Raw genomic sequence first — 17,121 nt, forward strand, 5'->3', positions numbered from 1 at the left:
GGTCTGTGTTCCTCTGTGTGTGACTCAAAAAGGAAGCCATGCACACATGTATACTTTCAACACTAGGAAGTATTGTCATTATTTTAAGTTTGTTTATGTTAATGTTTATTAAAGGATCCACATTAGAGACACATGAATGAGCCTCTAGTCTTCCCAGGGTCCTTGTGTCAGTTAAAGATACAGGCAGCATATTATTATTCTGTGAATATTAAACTGACTCAAAGCCGACGCTAAAGCCACATTTATACTGGAAATATCCGATCTATAAGCTCACAACGCATCGCAGACACAACACATCGTGAGCTTGTAGATCTGTTGTTGTTTGGTTTGAGAGGCTTCAATGCCTTTAGTTCTGCTGTTTTTTTACTCCTTTAATAATATCTAGTGAACATAAAAGTGAAAAGTAATATATTATGTAATAGAATATATTACCCTTGATACCAAGTAAAACGTAATATTATTACTTTTCTAGAAAATAATGCATACAAAAAAAAAAGAAAGAAACATTATTATATTCATAGTGCATGTATGGTTGATTGACAGGTCCTTCACAACACGTTGCTCAGGGATCCATACGGTCTGGCTGTTGATTGGGTGGCAGGAAACCTGTACTGGTGTGACTGGGGCAGGAAGACCATAGAGGTGTCCAAACTAAACGGGTTGTACAGAACAGTCCTGGTCAACACCGGTCTGGACCAGCCAACCTCCATGGCTGTGGATGTACGCTACGGGTAAGAGCAGCTTTCTGGAGCTTAAACATAGGACACCTGTTAGACTAAAACAAATGATTAAAAACTGCTTTATGAACCATGTATGAACCAAGGTTATTATAGTTTTATCTTTAGTTCTTATTTTTATTTCATTTAGACTGATTAATGTAATCAGGATACTTATTTGGGTAACAGAGTAACACGTTGCAATTAGAGTACTTGGTTACTTTAGTTACCTTTTTCCAAAATAATGGTATTACTTTGTTATCATTCTATTCAATGGGTCACCACTTTTAGTGTGACACATTGCTGACGGTATCTGTCAGGCCTAAAGGCCTGCTTATTATTATTATTATGGGTTCTGATTATTAAGTAACGAGGTATTGAAGACTGCTGGCTGTCAACCACCTGTGATGTCCCTAACGTTGCGGGTGGGAGGAGAGGGAGGGTTTAGGGGCCCGCCCATCTTGACAGCCACAGCAGAGACGGAGAGTCGGGGAGAGGTGACGAGTGATGACCATAACGGTGACGCCCGTGAGGGGGGGGAGACGTCCCCGCCCAATCTGTGTCGCCATAAAAGGGCGACGGTCATGCCACCACATTGAGAGCCTGCTGTTAGCGGTAGCCTCCCCGCCGCGCTGCCCTTTTGCCTGAGTTCTGTTGTGTTCAGTTATTGTTTGGTTGACACCCTTCGGAAAGGTGAATTGGATTGAGTAATGTATTTTCGTTTCCTTTTATGTAGTTTATTATTATTTTGTTTACTTGTGTTGCTTTGGGGTTAACTGGTGTTTTGGTGAGCCAATTGTTTTGTTACTCTTCTTTACTCTATGATGATACCGACTTCTCGAAGTAATATCTATATTATATTTATTCTAGATACAAGCATACCAACTATATATATATATATATACATTGCTACCAGAGTATTTCGATATAAATGTGTAAAGAAAAGAGCATGACCTGTACCACCACACAACAAACTCCTTTTTGTAATAAATTTGGAATTTTTGCAACTTGGTTTCCGTGTGATAATATGTACTGACCTGGTCCCTAGACCGACTTTTTGCACCTGTGTGACCTGGCAGAGATTGAGAGAAGACAGACAGGTTGCTCTTTAGTACGGTGGTGGAATTATTCATGTTATGTTTAGATTTATTGATGAAAGGAGGAGAACATTAAAGCTAATTATCCTTGTTGAAGCCCAGCTCAGCTCCACAACACTGCTGGTCACTCTGCTAGGCTGCACTCTAGATTTATGTTTACCAAACCTCCTCACAATCCTCCATAACACAAACATAATCCAAAAAGTATTTTTTTCGGTACACCTGTAATGTAGGCTACTGTAGTTTTTAACATAGTTATTTCATTAGTTGTATATTCACTATATCAACCCTGGTATGAACTCTTCATCATATTGTATGTCCACTAGTAGTGTACTGTACTGTATGTGTGGTTAGTTGTGAATAGTGAGTGACACAGTGTCTCCCTGACAGATACTTGTACTGGTCAGTAAGTGACACAGTGTCTCCCTGACAGATACTTGTACTGGTCAGACACCAGTAACAACAACCCCCATATAGAGAGGATGGGGATGGACGGCTCCAACAGGACGGTCATCGTGAAAGATAAGATCTCCAAGCCCTACGGCCTGACGTTAGACTACATCAATGATCACATCTACTGGACCAACGAGGAGAAACACATTGAGTTTGCCAACCTGGATGGAACCAACAGACACACAGGTAACACACACACACACACACACACACACACACACACACACACACACACACACACACACACACACACACACACACACACACACACACACACACACACACACACACACACACACACACAGTCACAGGCTACTTGCATGCACACTCTCTCTCTCTCTCTCCCTCTCTCTCACACCCACACACACACACATTCACACACGTGCATGCAAACACATGCACACTCGCATACACTCTATCTCTCTCACACACGCATGCCAACAGGCACCCACACACACACACATGCACACGCACACACACACACACGCACACGCACACGCACACACACACACACACACACACACACACACACACACACACAGTAATTATTGATTTACGTTACTTATTCATTTGAACTAATGTTATAACATTCTTTATAATATTTTGTTCATTTATTTTATAATATTGAGACTATTTTGGTTGTGTGTCCATAGTTGTGAGTCAGAACAACATCAGACGTATCACTGTGTTTGAGGATCACATCTACTGGACAGAATGGGGGAGCAGAGCTTCCATGATCTACAGAGCCAACAAGACTCATGGAACCAACAAGACCACAGTCATCAACAACCTGCTCTTTCCACATGACCTCCTCATCTACCATCCCTCTAGACAACCTGAGGGTCTGTACCTCCTACTGTATACATCACTCTCATTATTACTCTACATTATTGGATTATTTAATCTGTCATGAAAATGTATTGTATCTCTCATAACCTGGAATCACTATCCTGGTCATTTTTATTGTATTTAGCTTATCATCAATTTTACATAAAAAAAGAATAATAAAGTAAAATATTTTTAATTATCGAAAATGCAAATTTGAAACTTATAGATCAGCTATTTTCACTATGAATACAGGTGTGCTTTATGATTTAGACCAGGGGTTTTCAACGTTTTCAGGCCAAGGACCCCTTAGATGAGAGAGAGAGATGAAGCAGGGACCCCCACAACCTGTTCATAGATTCCATATAGTTTCATTGTTTGACAGGCAGCTCAATAATCAGTGTATTTTGGATTCATGTCAATTTGTGTTTTTAGATATTTAACCACTTGAACTGTCAATACTTAATACAGCTGACCTTTCACTCTGTACTTAGTCTGCTCTTTTCCCCCTCTACACCAAAGCTCTTTGCCAAAAATAGCCGATCTACAAGCTCACAACGCACAGCTTGTAGATCTGCTATTTTTGGCTAAAGGTCTCTGCATATGGACGAACATGGACGTTTCTATCACACAAAGATTTGGAGGACCCCCTGTAGTAACTCTGAGGAACCCCTAGGGGTCCCTGACCCCCTGTTGAAGACCCCTGATTTAGACTTTGACACATTGTTGTTCTTTGGGTCCAACAGGTTTCTAAAGCTGTGTAGAAACATATAGGTGTGTGTTCTCATATTCATTCCATGTGTGCATGTTTTCTCCACCCTGCAGTGTCTGCTCATCCATGTCAGAGCAACAATGGAGGCTGCAGTCACCTGTGTCTGCTCTCACCTGGAGGAGGCTACAAGTGTTCCTGTCCCACCGACTCCTACTGGTCAGCTGACAACAAGCAGTGCATGTCCAGCTGCACTGCCAGCCAGGTGATTCACCTCAGCTTCACTGCTCTTACTTTCTAGGACTTTATTATGTCTCATGTCTGCTTTAAACACAGTCCTCTGTCTCCCCCTTCAGTTTGTTGGTCAGAATGACACTCTGTTTGACTTCATGGGCCTTTTCTTCCATGCCTACTACTACTTTGAAAAACATTTGTAAATGGTTCAAATATCTGATTTACAAGCTCACAACATGTTGATGTAGATCAGCTTATAGTATTTTAAAATGTTTTTCAAAATCGTAAAAAAAGGCAAAGAAATGTTGGCATAAGGGGATGGCATGGACAAATATATAGCTGTACATCTCATGTCTGCTTTTGATACTTACTGATTCTAAACACAGTCCTCTGTCTCCCCCTTCAGTTTGTTTGTCAGGATGACACGGGCCCTCCGTTGTCATGGAGATGTGAGCCAGTAGATGACTGTGGGGAGCGATCAGATGAACCTGCTGACTGCTGTGAGTAGAGACTGAACAATTAGCTCAATATTCATGCTTTATGATTACTGTTTACACTGCTGACTGCTGTGAGTAGAGACTGAACAATTAGCTCAATATTCATGCTTTATGATTACTGTTTACACTGCTGACTGCTGTGAGTAGAGACTGAACAATTAGCTCAATATTCATGCTTTATGATTACTGTTTACACTGCTGACTGCTGTGAGTAGAGACTGAACAATTAGCTCAATATTCATGCTTTATGATTACTGTTTACACTGCTGACTGCTGTGAGTAGAGACTGAACAATTAGCTCAATATTCATGCTTTATGATTACTGTTTACACTCATTACAGTTATTAAGTGTGCCTGCCATGCAGTGTTCGGCAAGTTACTGAAAAATAGTAACTAGTTACCGTTACTAGTTACTTCATTTCAAAAGTAACTCAGCTACTTTACTGATTACTCACACCAAAAAGTAATGCGTTACTGTGAAAAGTGAAAAAAATTTTAGTATAGTAATTTTTATTAATGACCTTATAGCCTGGTTAAACTTTATAGCGTGTAACCCAAAAGAGAAATGAGAAGTGACCCAAACTAGTGAAAACAGCAGATCTACAAGCTCACAATGCATCGCTTTGCGTTGCGTTGTGAGCTTGTAGATCAGCTATTTTCACTATTTCTTAAATATTTGTGTTCTAATTTATGGAATTTCTTTGATTTTATTTATAATGTATTCATAGAATTACTTACAAAATAACTTTGACATTTATTTTAATTTGCAAGTAATGTAGGCTACAAAAAAACAATAAATAATATTTTTTTTCCATTTCATGAAATAATGTGCAATGCTTTACAAGCAAAAACCTTGAGGGAAAATTAACTACCTTACGACCACAGGAAGTTTATAAGCTTTCTTTCTCTAACAACAATATCATGGTTTGATGAGCCTTAATGAAATAGACCCGACAACAGATTTGACCGCGAGTCTGGACCATAGATAGGTCGACGGGACACATGCATGGATTTACAAGACATTGTCAATCATCTCATCAATAACGCACAGCTGTCCACCGCTCGCAGCGGAGACGGGAGAAGTCAGCTACTGTAAGTGATCACATTCTATCATATTGTACCTGGTGGGGGCTATCTGTAGTCGTGTTTGCAGTCTATATGTCTGCACTAGTCTGTTGGTAAAGCACAAACATGCCCAGTGAGTGACAGGAAGATTCAGCTCAGCTCTAGGTGCATAAAATAACACAAAAGAACGGAGGAACGCACCGTGTAGTAACGGTAACTGAGTTACTGAATTTAAAAAAGAACGCGTTAGAGTAATTGATTACTTTGTAACGCGTTAGTCCCAACCATAGACTGTAAAAAAAAATATGGACGGTGCGAAGCCATTGGTTTCTATGCGGCGAAAATTACGTTTTTTTTTGTCCCTTGTATGGGTGTCGCCATCATTTGAATGGTACCCCAGGAATCATAAGGAATGTTATTGGCTGCCAACGGTCACGTGCAACCGCAGGGATACATGGGAGAATGTGGTCGGAGCCTCCCGAAATACAGCACACGAAGAAGAACACAGCCGGCTGGTATCAGTTGAGTTGGCCACGCCCCCTGCAACTTTATCATCAATTTTAACATAAATGGGACCATATTTGCACAAAACGCATATCATGGTAAATGAAAGGCAGTTTTTCACTAGCGACGGGAACCATTAAGTATGTATGAAGATGTTTATTAAGGTTAGAAAATCAAAGAGGAAAATTAATGGAGTCCAGTGGAGAACAATTCTTTTTGGTACCTCGCGGGGGGAAAACAGCACAACTAGCGGCCAATCTTCCGTCTCTTCCGGGAAAGCTTCATGAATAATCCAGCCAACAACACCCCTGGTCCCAACACTGCTGCCATGCAATGCAATGGCAAAACACTTATTGTAATCCGCCATACTTATGTAATGTCGCCACAAATTTCGGCACGTAATAACTGCGGCACGATTTACGCCACCCCCGCAATATATATATCAAAACATGTGGCTCGGCTGGGAATGGTGTGCTATTAAAACGACTATTAAAACGACGCCAAAAAACCCTGTTTACTTTGAATGGGGGACTCTGAAAAAGAAAAAACAGAAACTTTGGCACCACATTACTCTGGCATACTTTTGCCTAGCAACATGATTTAAACTTTAAAACGCTCACACGACTTCTGACTTTTTCCGGCCAATAGGGACGAGCTGTAATTGATTAAGCCCCGCCCCAGCTGTATTCCTATTGGCTGGGCTTTAGACATCCATAACTACAGTTAACATCACGGTAGCGTCTTGAAACTTGGTGTCTGGACTTAAACGGCCAATAGGGACTTATTACTTAAGCCCCGCCCCCTCCTAAGCCCTGCCCTATCTCCCTATTGGCTGAGCTTTAAACAGCTATAACTACAGTTCGCAGCATGGTATCGCCTTGAAACTCGCTGTGTGTACTTTAAGAGCCACTAGGAATGAGCTGTAATTGTTGAAGCCCCGCCCCCTGGCTTCCTATTGGCTGAGCTTTAAAAACCCATAACTCCAGTTTGCAGCATTGTACTGTCTCGGAATTTGGTGTGTGTACTTACACGGCCAATAGGAATGATCTGTAATTGCTTAAGCCCCACCCCCTCTGCCTTCCTATTGGCTGGCTTTTAAAAATCCACTTCCCAACACGTTACTGGTCTCAAAATCGGTGGGTGGTACCACAATCCCAACGAGACTCTTAGCTAATGCTAACCGCTACTTCCGCTAATGCTAAGCTAAAATGTGAATGCTAATGCTAATGTTAAAAATGTTAATGTTAAAAATGCTAATGCTAACAAATGCTAATGCTAACGCTATCAAATGCTGACGTTAACAAATGCTAATGCCAACAAATGCCAATGCTACCAAATGCTAATGCTAACAAATGCTAATGCTAACTAATGCTAATGCTAACACATGCTAATGCTAACGTTAACAAATGCTAACAAATGCTAATGCTAATGTTACAGTTTACAGTTTAGGCATTTAGCAGACTCTTTTAATCCAAAGCGACATACAATAAGCATATAAAACATCACAATAATAAACAAGATAATATTAATGTCAGTACATCAACAGCAATATGACAAATGCAAATGAATATCTAGAAAACAAAATAATCAGTCAAGAAAAAAGGTTCAAAGGTTCAACAAATGCAAATGGATATCTAGAAAAAAAACACAATATAATCAGTAAAGAAAAAGAAAAAAGTTCTAAAATAATAAAACAAATGCTAATGCTAACAAATGCTAATGCTAACACATGCTAATGTTAAAATGGTAATGTTAGCTAATGCTAAAAATGATAATGCTAAAATGCTAATGCTGAAAATGCTAAAGCAAAAAATGCTAATGCTAATACTAAAAATGGTAAAGCTAATGCTAATAAAATGCTAATGTTAAAAATTCTAATAATGTTCATGTTAATTTAAAAATGCTAATACTAACACCAACTGCTACACAAGGTTGCACACACTTAGTGAGCTGCAGGCATACTTCTAGTTACTTCTATGTATTCCAAAAACACTCATAAATACCCATAATGCTTTATAACAATAATAACAACACATTAATTATTTCATCATGAGTTGAGTATGAGTCTTATTGCATTCTAATAATTATTATATTCTGCTTATAATACAGTATTACAGCCATAAGCACTTATATGTTCTCTGAATGCTTCATAGAACTAATAATCATAACACAACTATAGACATTGTTTTATGATAAAACATAGAGAAGTGACTTGCTATGGTACAGCGCCCTCTGGCGTGAACACAGAAGTATTACATTTATAGAGCATCGCAGTTGAAGCCCCATTTTACAACCACAAGCCTACTGGTAAGTGTTCATTAAATTGTTACGATTATATGGCTGATAATGAAATCCCCTATGGGGTAAATGAATGGGCAGTTTACTTACGATGCTCTATACACTTTCTAACAATCTCTGATTGGCTGAATGCTCACCTAACCAGCGATGGCCCCGCCCTCCATCTGTATACCTGTATCAGAGTCCCTTGTTAGTTCACAAAACTGTGAACTAACATGCTAGGAACGTATAGTTTTATATCTAAGACTCACCCTGTGACTCGCTAAATGGGAAGATGTGATAAACTCCTGTATTGTGAAATCAAAGTCCAGACTCAAACAAAGGGCTCAACCCCCTGTCCGGAGATCTATTCTAAGACTTTGAGTGCCGGTAGGCGTCGCCACGTCTGAACATAGAGTCTCAGCAAAAAGGCTAAGAGGACTTGTGGCCCTGCAGCCGGAAGCGACCGTTGTCCCAACCGTTGTCCCAACCGTTGTCCCAACCGTTGTCCCTCCCCCATGGAGCAAGCAGCCTCATGGTTCAGTCTGGATGTGTCCTTACTGTCACTCCAACATGGTTCAGTCTGGATGTGTCCTTACTGTCACTCCAACATGGTTCAGTCTGGATGTGTCCTTACTGTCACTCCAACATGGTTCAGTCTGGATGTGTCCTTACTGCGGGGAGGCTATAGAAGCTGTCCTCAGACGGCTTCTACAGCCGTCTGAGGACCATCAACTCTGCAGTTGATGGTCGTGGGGCCCTAAGGGCCCCGAGGGCCCCAAGGGCCCCAAACAGATCTTCCTGGGAAACAACGTGGTCGAGGACGAGCCGTCTCTCGGTGCTGTGGAGTGTTGACTTGTCCAACCACCTGCTCCTTCCATCCCGCTGTGGAGGGCTAGAGCCCGGGCCCTGGTCCACGTTAGCTGCAAGGTTTCACCACTGAGCTTGCAGAGTTCTGACATCTGTTCAGGACGGACGGACGGACGGACGGACGGACGGACGGTCGGACGGATGTCCGTTACAGAGAAACTCAATCGTTTTTTGTTTTTTCTTCTCCTCAGCCCTCCAGGTTAAGCCAACACACAACTCAACAGGTAAACAAATATGAAATAATTTAAACTGAATAAAGACACTGAATAAAGATGGTATTCCTCCGGGGCTGGTAAATAAAGTTATACATTTGTACTGTTTATTACTCCCTGTACAGAGTCTGATGATGTCAGGTTGGTGGGAGGAACCAGTAACTGTAATGGTAGACTGGAGATGAATCACCAGGGAGAGTGGAGACCAGTGTTGGCTTGGTTTGACTGGAACAGGATGTCATCATCTGTAGTGTGTAGACAGCTGGACTGTGGCTCTGCTGTTTCAACAGAATTTACTTCTAGTTCTACACGTGAACCTGGATGGATGATTCCATCCTCTTGTGTTGGCTCTGAGTCTTCACTGGTGGAGTGTGGACCAGTAAAGTCTTATGATTCCAATGACACACTGAAGGTCAGCTGTTCAGGTAAAATAATGACTTCAACAATGTAAACATTGTTTGATCATAAACAGGCTAAACAAACCAAGCATCTGTCCAAATTGTGTGCTATTTAAATACACGTTCTTTACGTTCACTTGTGTGTGCTCTCTCTCTCTCTCTCTCTCTCTCTCTCTCTCTCTCTCTCTCTCTCTCTCTCTCTCTCTCTCTCTCTCTCTCTCTCTCTCTCTCTCTCCAGAGTCAGTGAGGTTGGTGAATGGGACTAGTGAGTGTTCAGGCAGAGTGGAGGTGAAGTCTAATCAGTCGTGGGTCTCAGCGTTTGAAGGTGACTTTGACCAGCAGGATGCAGAGGTGGTCTGTAGGGAGCTCGGCTGCGGGGCTCCTTCAGTCCTCCAGGGGGCGCTCTATGGAGAAGTGAATGCTACAATGTGGACTGAAGAGTTCCAGTGTAAAGGCAGTGAGTCTGTTCTCCTGGACTGTGAAACCTCAAACATAACTAGAAACACCAGCTCACCTGACAAGACATTTGAACTCACCTGTTCAGGTAAAAGACAAACTATATTTTTGATTCATATTACATTTCCTTATAAAAACAGTTATATTACTCTTTAAATGTTTTCTCTCTTTACAGTGGTTGATGATGTCAGGTTGGTGGGAGGAACCAGTAACTGTACTGGTACACTGGAGATGCAACACCAGGGAGAGTGGAGACCAGTGGACGGAGGGTTTCACTGGAACCAGAAGTCATCATCTGTAGTGTGTAGACAGCTGGACTGCGGCTCTGCTGTTTCAACAGAAAGGAGTTCTGGGTTTACACAGGAACCAGTATGGAGGATCACACCTTATTGTGCTGGTTCTGAACTTTCACTGAGCAACTGTGTCATAATGGAGACTTCTCATATCACACGGAAAGGTTTGATTACAGGAATCATCACAGTTACCTGTTCAGGTAACTCAACAATGACTTGCACAACAACATCAATCTTTTCAGTCTCTTTTAATCTGTCTGTCTGTCTATAGGCTCATATATGATCCTTCCTGTCCATCCACAACTCATATCTCTCTCTCTCTCTCTCTCTCTCTCGCTCTCTCTCTCTCTCTCTCTCTCTCTCTCTCTCTCTCTCTCTCTCTCTCTCTCTCTCTCTCCAGAGTCAGTGAGGTTGGTGAAAGGGACTAGTGAGTGTTCAGGCAGAGTGGAGGTGAAGTCTAATCAGTCGTGGGTCTCAGTGTTTGAAGGTGACTTTGACCAGCAGGATGCAGAGGTGGTCTGTAGGGAGCTTGGCTGCGGGGCTCCTTCAGTCCTCCAGGGGGCGCTCTATGGAGAAACTGAGGCTCCAATGTGGACCGAAGAGTTCCAGTGTGAAGGCAATGAGTCTGCTCTCCTGGACTGTGAAACCTCAAATTCAACTAGAAACACCAGCTCACCTTACAAAGCAGTTGAGCTTACCTGCTCAGGTAAAAGACAAATTATACTTTTTAGTCTGGATTGCAATTTTAATAATGATTTGTATGTGTACTTTCTTACAGAGTCTAATGATTTAAGTTTGGTGGGAGGAACCAGTAACTGTACTGGTATATTGGAGATGCAACACCAGGGAGAGTGGAGACCAGTGGATGGTTGGTCTGACTGGAACCAGAAGTCATCATCTGTAGTGTGTAGACAGCTGGACTGTGGCTCTGCTGTTTCAACAGACAGGAGTTCTGGTGTTACACATAAACCGGCCTGGAGGATTACAACTTCCTGTGTTGGGACTGAGTCTTCACTGAAGGAGTGTGGAACAAAGATGTCAGCTACTTCCCTCTACGTACTGGAGGTGATCTGTTCAGGTAACAAACTACTTCTAACTAGAGACTACAGACAAACAGTAACAGTAATATTCAGTGTTTCACAAAGCTGTGGGAAAGACTGCTGGCTGATCAATGAAGCCAATGGAGGCCTGCCCCCCACTACACCCAGCCAGCTGTCAATCACTCCTGACACCTTCCTGTTTGTCTACGATGGCTTGTATTTGTTTCAGATGGTATATATTTTAAATACATTTTTCTCTTCTAATATTGTATTACCCCTCTCCTTCTCTCTCTCTCTCTCTCTCTCTCTCTCTCTCTCTCTCTCTCTCTCTCTCTCTCTCTCTCTCTCTCTCTTTACTGCTTATTACACCCTGTATAGAGTTTGTCAGGTTGGTGGGAGGAACCAGTAACTGTAATGGTAGACTGGAGATGAATCACCAGGGAGAGTGGAGACCAGTGTTGGCTTGGTTTGACTGGAACAGGATGTCATCTGTAGTGTGTAGACAGCTGGACTGTGGCTCTGCTGTTTCAACAGAATTTACTTCTAGTTCTACACGTGAACCTGGATGGATGATTCCATTCTCCTGTGTTGGCTCCGAGTCTTCACTAGTGGAGTGTGGACCAATAAAATCTTATGATTCCAATGTCACACTGAAGGTCAACTGTTCAGGTAAAACAATGACTTCAACAATGGAAACATTTTGTGATCATAAACATGCTCTTAAAATGTTGACAGAAAAATATAATAGCAGATCCTAAACATTAAAGACTCTTATCCAGGGTGATTAACAAGTGTGAGATCAGGATAAGTAGACTAAGAATGAGCTGCAGTCAATAAAGAAGATCAATAATCACATACATGCATAAATGAATGCTGGAGGAACAGTGCGTGGCCTCAAATAAACTATGATTGAGTAAATAATGAACCTTGCATCAGGCTAAACAACATGTTATCTAAATAACATTCTATACATTTGAAACTATAGGATAACAACAGGCAAACAATGAACCGAGCATCTGTCTAAATAATGTGCTCAGGTAAAACTTACACATGGTTTGGATTATTTATCATAATTCAAGTACTATTAATTGTTTCTGTTTATTCTCTTGTTAGTACGGAGGATTGAGGTCAGATTTTAGGTGAATCGTTCACTTTTTCATAAAAGCATGAAATTTGGTACACTTGTACATTTTGGGCCCCTGAACATTTTCAGATATGGAGCCATCGCAAAAATGCCCCCTGGTGGCCATGGTGGCCATTTTAATATCCGCCATTACCATTTAATGTATTTTTCATCATAACTCCTGAACCGAACAAGATATTACAGAATATGCGACGTCTACACCTATGTTTTGATGGTCAAGGATTCCATTGATATCATGTACAACATCATAACATGTTCAGGTGAATAGTTAATATTCAATTCAGTGATGTTGGGAGGTAGTCCTGTGGTTTTGTCCAATTCTTTTTCACTTTTTTATAAAATTATGAAACTTGGTACACTTGAACAGTTTGGGGCCCTGAACATTTTCAGATATGGAGCCATTGCAAAAACGCCCCCTGGTGGCCATGGCAGCCATTTTAATTTCCGCCATTGCTAATTAATTTATTTTGCATCATAACTCCTGAACCAAGCATGATAATACAGAATATGTGATGTCTACACCTATGTTTTGATGGTCAAGGATTCCATTGATATCATGTACAATATCATAAACTGTCCAGGTGAATAGTTAATTGCCAATTCAGTGATGTTTTATGGTAGTCCCATGGTTTTTTCCAATTTATTTTCACTTTTTCATAAAAGTATGACATTTGTTACACTTGTACAGTTTGGGGCCCTGAACATTGTCAGATATGGAGCCATCACAAAATTGCCCACTGGTGGCCATGGCGGCCATTCTAATATCCACCATGGCGGCTATTTTAATATTCGCCATAACCAAATAATGGGGGCATGGTGGCACAGTCGGTAGCGCTGTCGCCTCACAGCTAGAAGGTCCTGGGTTCAATTCCCGCTGGGGGAAACTGTGGGCTCCCAGTCTTCAGTACCCACACCCTAGGTGGGGTTGGCAAAAGGGCCTTTCTGTGTGCAGTTAGCATGTTCTCCCTGTCTCTCCTACGGTAGATACCCTCACAAAAACATGCAGTAATCCTGGTCTCTAATGCCTCCCCCTGACCAGCCTGTTGGAGGGGAAAATGAACCGGTTGGAATAACGTGTTCCTTCCATGTGCTACGTACAACCAGGGAAGTTCCCCCCTGTCAATTGAAAAGAAACGGCCTGTTCACTCCTCATGCACTGAAAGAAGCATGAGCTCAGTTTGGGGCTCTGCCAGGCGTGGCAAAGGGAGAGCAGAGCCCAGCTTTTGAAAATATAACTAAATAATGTATTTTGCGTCTAATTTCCTAAACCATACATGATAATACAGAATATGTGATGTCTACACCTATGTTTTGATGGTCAAGTATTCCATTGATAACGTGTACAACATCATAAACTGTTCAGGTGAATGGTTGTTTATTAGTCAATTCAGTGATGTAGTGAGGGATGAGGATTGCAATGAAAGATAGATGAGAGAATTACATTTCAAGCATATTTCATGTCATCAGACATCCTGATTTACTGTTATGATGGGGTCCAAATTAAGTATTTATTTTTGGTTGACTCATCTCAGTGCTTTTTTGTGAAGATCTGTCATCTGCTGAACCCCTTCATGAAGCAAGTACCTTCCCGCCAAACTGCACAAAAAATGCATGTTACCAATGATATGGTATGTCATAGCATAGCCTTTGCTGAGCTGGTTTACTATATTGAGAATGTATGTGCAAATGAAAAAATGAAGTCTGTCTTTAGTTTTAAATAAACTATACTCCTGCACCTAGATCAACTGAGCCAGGAACAGCAGGGATGTGCAGAGAATGTTAGAGAGGCAGGGGCTGAAATGTCTGAAAGGCCCTTTTGGTGGAAATATTGAAAATAGCTGACACACCGCTCAGCTATTTTCGATGCTTGATACCACACTGAACTAATCAAGTCAATAGTGGTGTAACGGCATAGATTTCTACACAGAGAGGGAAATTCTTTCAACATTAAGATGCTGCATTCAAGTTCAGGAGAGTTTGGACAAGACAATTCTCTTGAATGCTGCCTTCAGGTATGGCATGGAAAGAGGGGGCATTTGCATTTCTCCATAGTAAAAACTGCATTCATGGTCTGGAGAGGGCACTTTTTACAGACAAACAAAACGGCAGGGGCTCAAGCACCCTTTGATGTCTATGTGTGCACGTGCCTGAGGAACAGACATCAAGGGTTAACTCCACACATTTAAAGAATAGGGTTAGGGTTAGGGTCAGTGACTACCTGTCCTGGAAAATCAACCAGCAGAACTGGCAGAACACATCTCCTAGGCAGCCTTTAAAAGAACTCACCCCTGCCATCTCAGCTCTCCTTCCCCTATTCCCTGATGACTCAAAATCAGTGGCCATGATTCATCATGCAATGAATGTCATCAATCAAGCAGTACAGAGGGTACATCCAGGACAAGTACAGTACCTGTTGTGACTATGGACCAACCTCTGCACAATTTAGCCAAACAAATACAGTGGAATTGGCCCCTTTCACATGGAGAAGGGGAAGATCATTTTGTGATTGTCTTAGGAGGACTGCATATTGAGATGGTGGCTCTCAAGATACTGGGGGACTGGCTAGAAGGTAGTGGTTGGATGGAAGCCATTGTCCAAGCGAACATAACAAGTTGCAGAGTCCTTTCTGAAAGCTTCAACCAAAAGAAATACTTATTGTGCACACTAATAAGTAACTTAACAGTACATTTGGCCCCAGCTAGCGGAATGGCATGAAATATGCTTGAACTTTAATCCGCATAATCTCATCTATTTCATGCAATCCTCACTGAATTGACTATTAACTATTCAAATGAACAGTTTATGATGTTGTACACATTATCAATGGAATCCTTGGCCATCAAAACATAGGTGTAGACATTACCTATTCTGTATTATCATGTTAGGCTCAGGAGTTATGATGCACAATACATTAATTGGTAATGGTGGAAATTAAAATGGCCCAATTGGCCACCAGGGGGCATTTTTGCGATGGCTCCATATGACCATATCTGAAAATGTTCAGGGCCCCAAACTGTTCAAGTTTCTAATTTTATAAAAAAGTGAAAAAGAATTGGAAAAAAACACGGGACTACCTCCCAACATCACTGAATTGAATATTAACTATTCACCTGAACATGTTATGATGTTATACATGATATCAATGAAATCCTTGACCATCAAAACATAGGTGTAGACGTCGCATATTCTGTATTATCTTGTTCGGTTCAGGAGTAATGATGAAAAATACATTCAATGGCAATGGCGGATATTAAAATGGCCACCATGGCCACCAGGGGGCGTTTTTGCGATGGCTCCATATCTGAAAATGTTCAGGGCCCCAAACTGTTCCAGTGTACCAAGTTTCATAATTTTATAAAAAAGTGAAAAAGAATTGGACAAACCCACAGGACTACCTCCCAACATCACTGAATTGACTATTAACTATTCATCTGAACATGTTATGATGTTGTACATGATATCAATGGAATCCTTGACCATCAAAACATAGGTGCAGACGTCACATATTCTGTAATATCTTGTTCGGTTCAGGAGTTATGATGAAAAATACATTCAATGGCAATGGCGGATATTAAAATGGCCACCATGGCCACCAGGGGGCGTTTTTGCGATGGCTCCATATCTGAAAATGTTCAGGGGCCCAAATTGTACAAGTGTACCAAATTTCACGCTTTTATGAAAAAGTGAACGATTCACCTAAAATCTGACCTCAATCCTCCGTACTATGTACTTTGTACAGAGTCTGATTATGTCAGGTTGGTGGGAGGAACCAGTAGGTGTATTGGTATACTGGAGATGCAACACCAGGGAGAGTGGAGACCTGTGGATGGTTGGTCTGACTGGAACCAGAAGTCATCATCTGTAGTGTGTAGACAGCTGGACTGTGGCTCTGCTGTTTCAACAGACAGGACTTCTTGTCTTACACGTGAACTTGTTTGGTGGATTTCATTGTCCTGTTTTGGGTCCGAGACTTCACTGAGGGAGTGTGGAACCAAGGTGTCTGTCAATTCCACTGCCAGACTGGAGGTGATATGTTCAGGTAAAACAATTACATATGTATTCTCTGATTGTATGTCCGTACTTCCATCCATCCATCCATCCATCTATGCATTTGTCCATGCACCTGTCTGTCTATTTGTAGCCTGGTAGCCAAAGAAATTGTTGTCACTGTATATTTCTGTAAATGAGATCATCTTACTTAAAATACACAGTTTGAAGGTGTTAAAATGTCTGTTTTGTTTACAAATGCACTCCAGTTTTAGGATAGATTAGAATCTAAATAATTATGTCTACATAGCTCAGTCGGTAGAGCTCTTACCTTTGGACAGAAA

Source organism: Nannobrachium achirus (genome assembly GCF_963921795.1).
Source record: "Nannobrachium achirus genome assembly, chromosome: 13".
In the NCBI taxonomy this organism is placed as follows: domain Eukaryota; kingdom Metazoa; phylum Chordata; class Actinopteri; order Myctophiformes; family Myctophidae; genus Nannobrachium; species Nannobrachium achirus.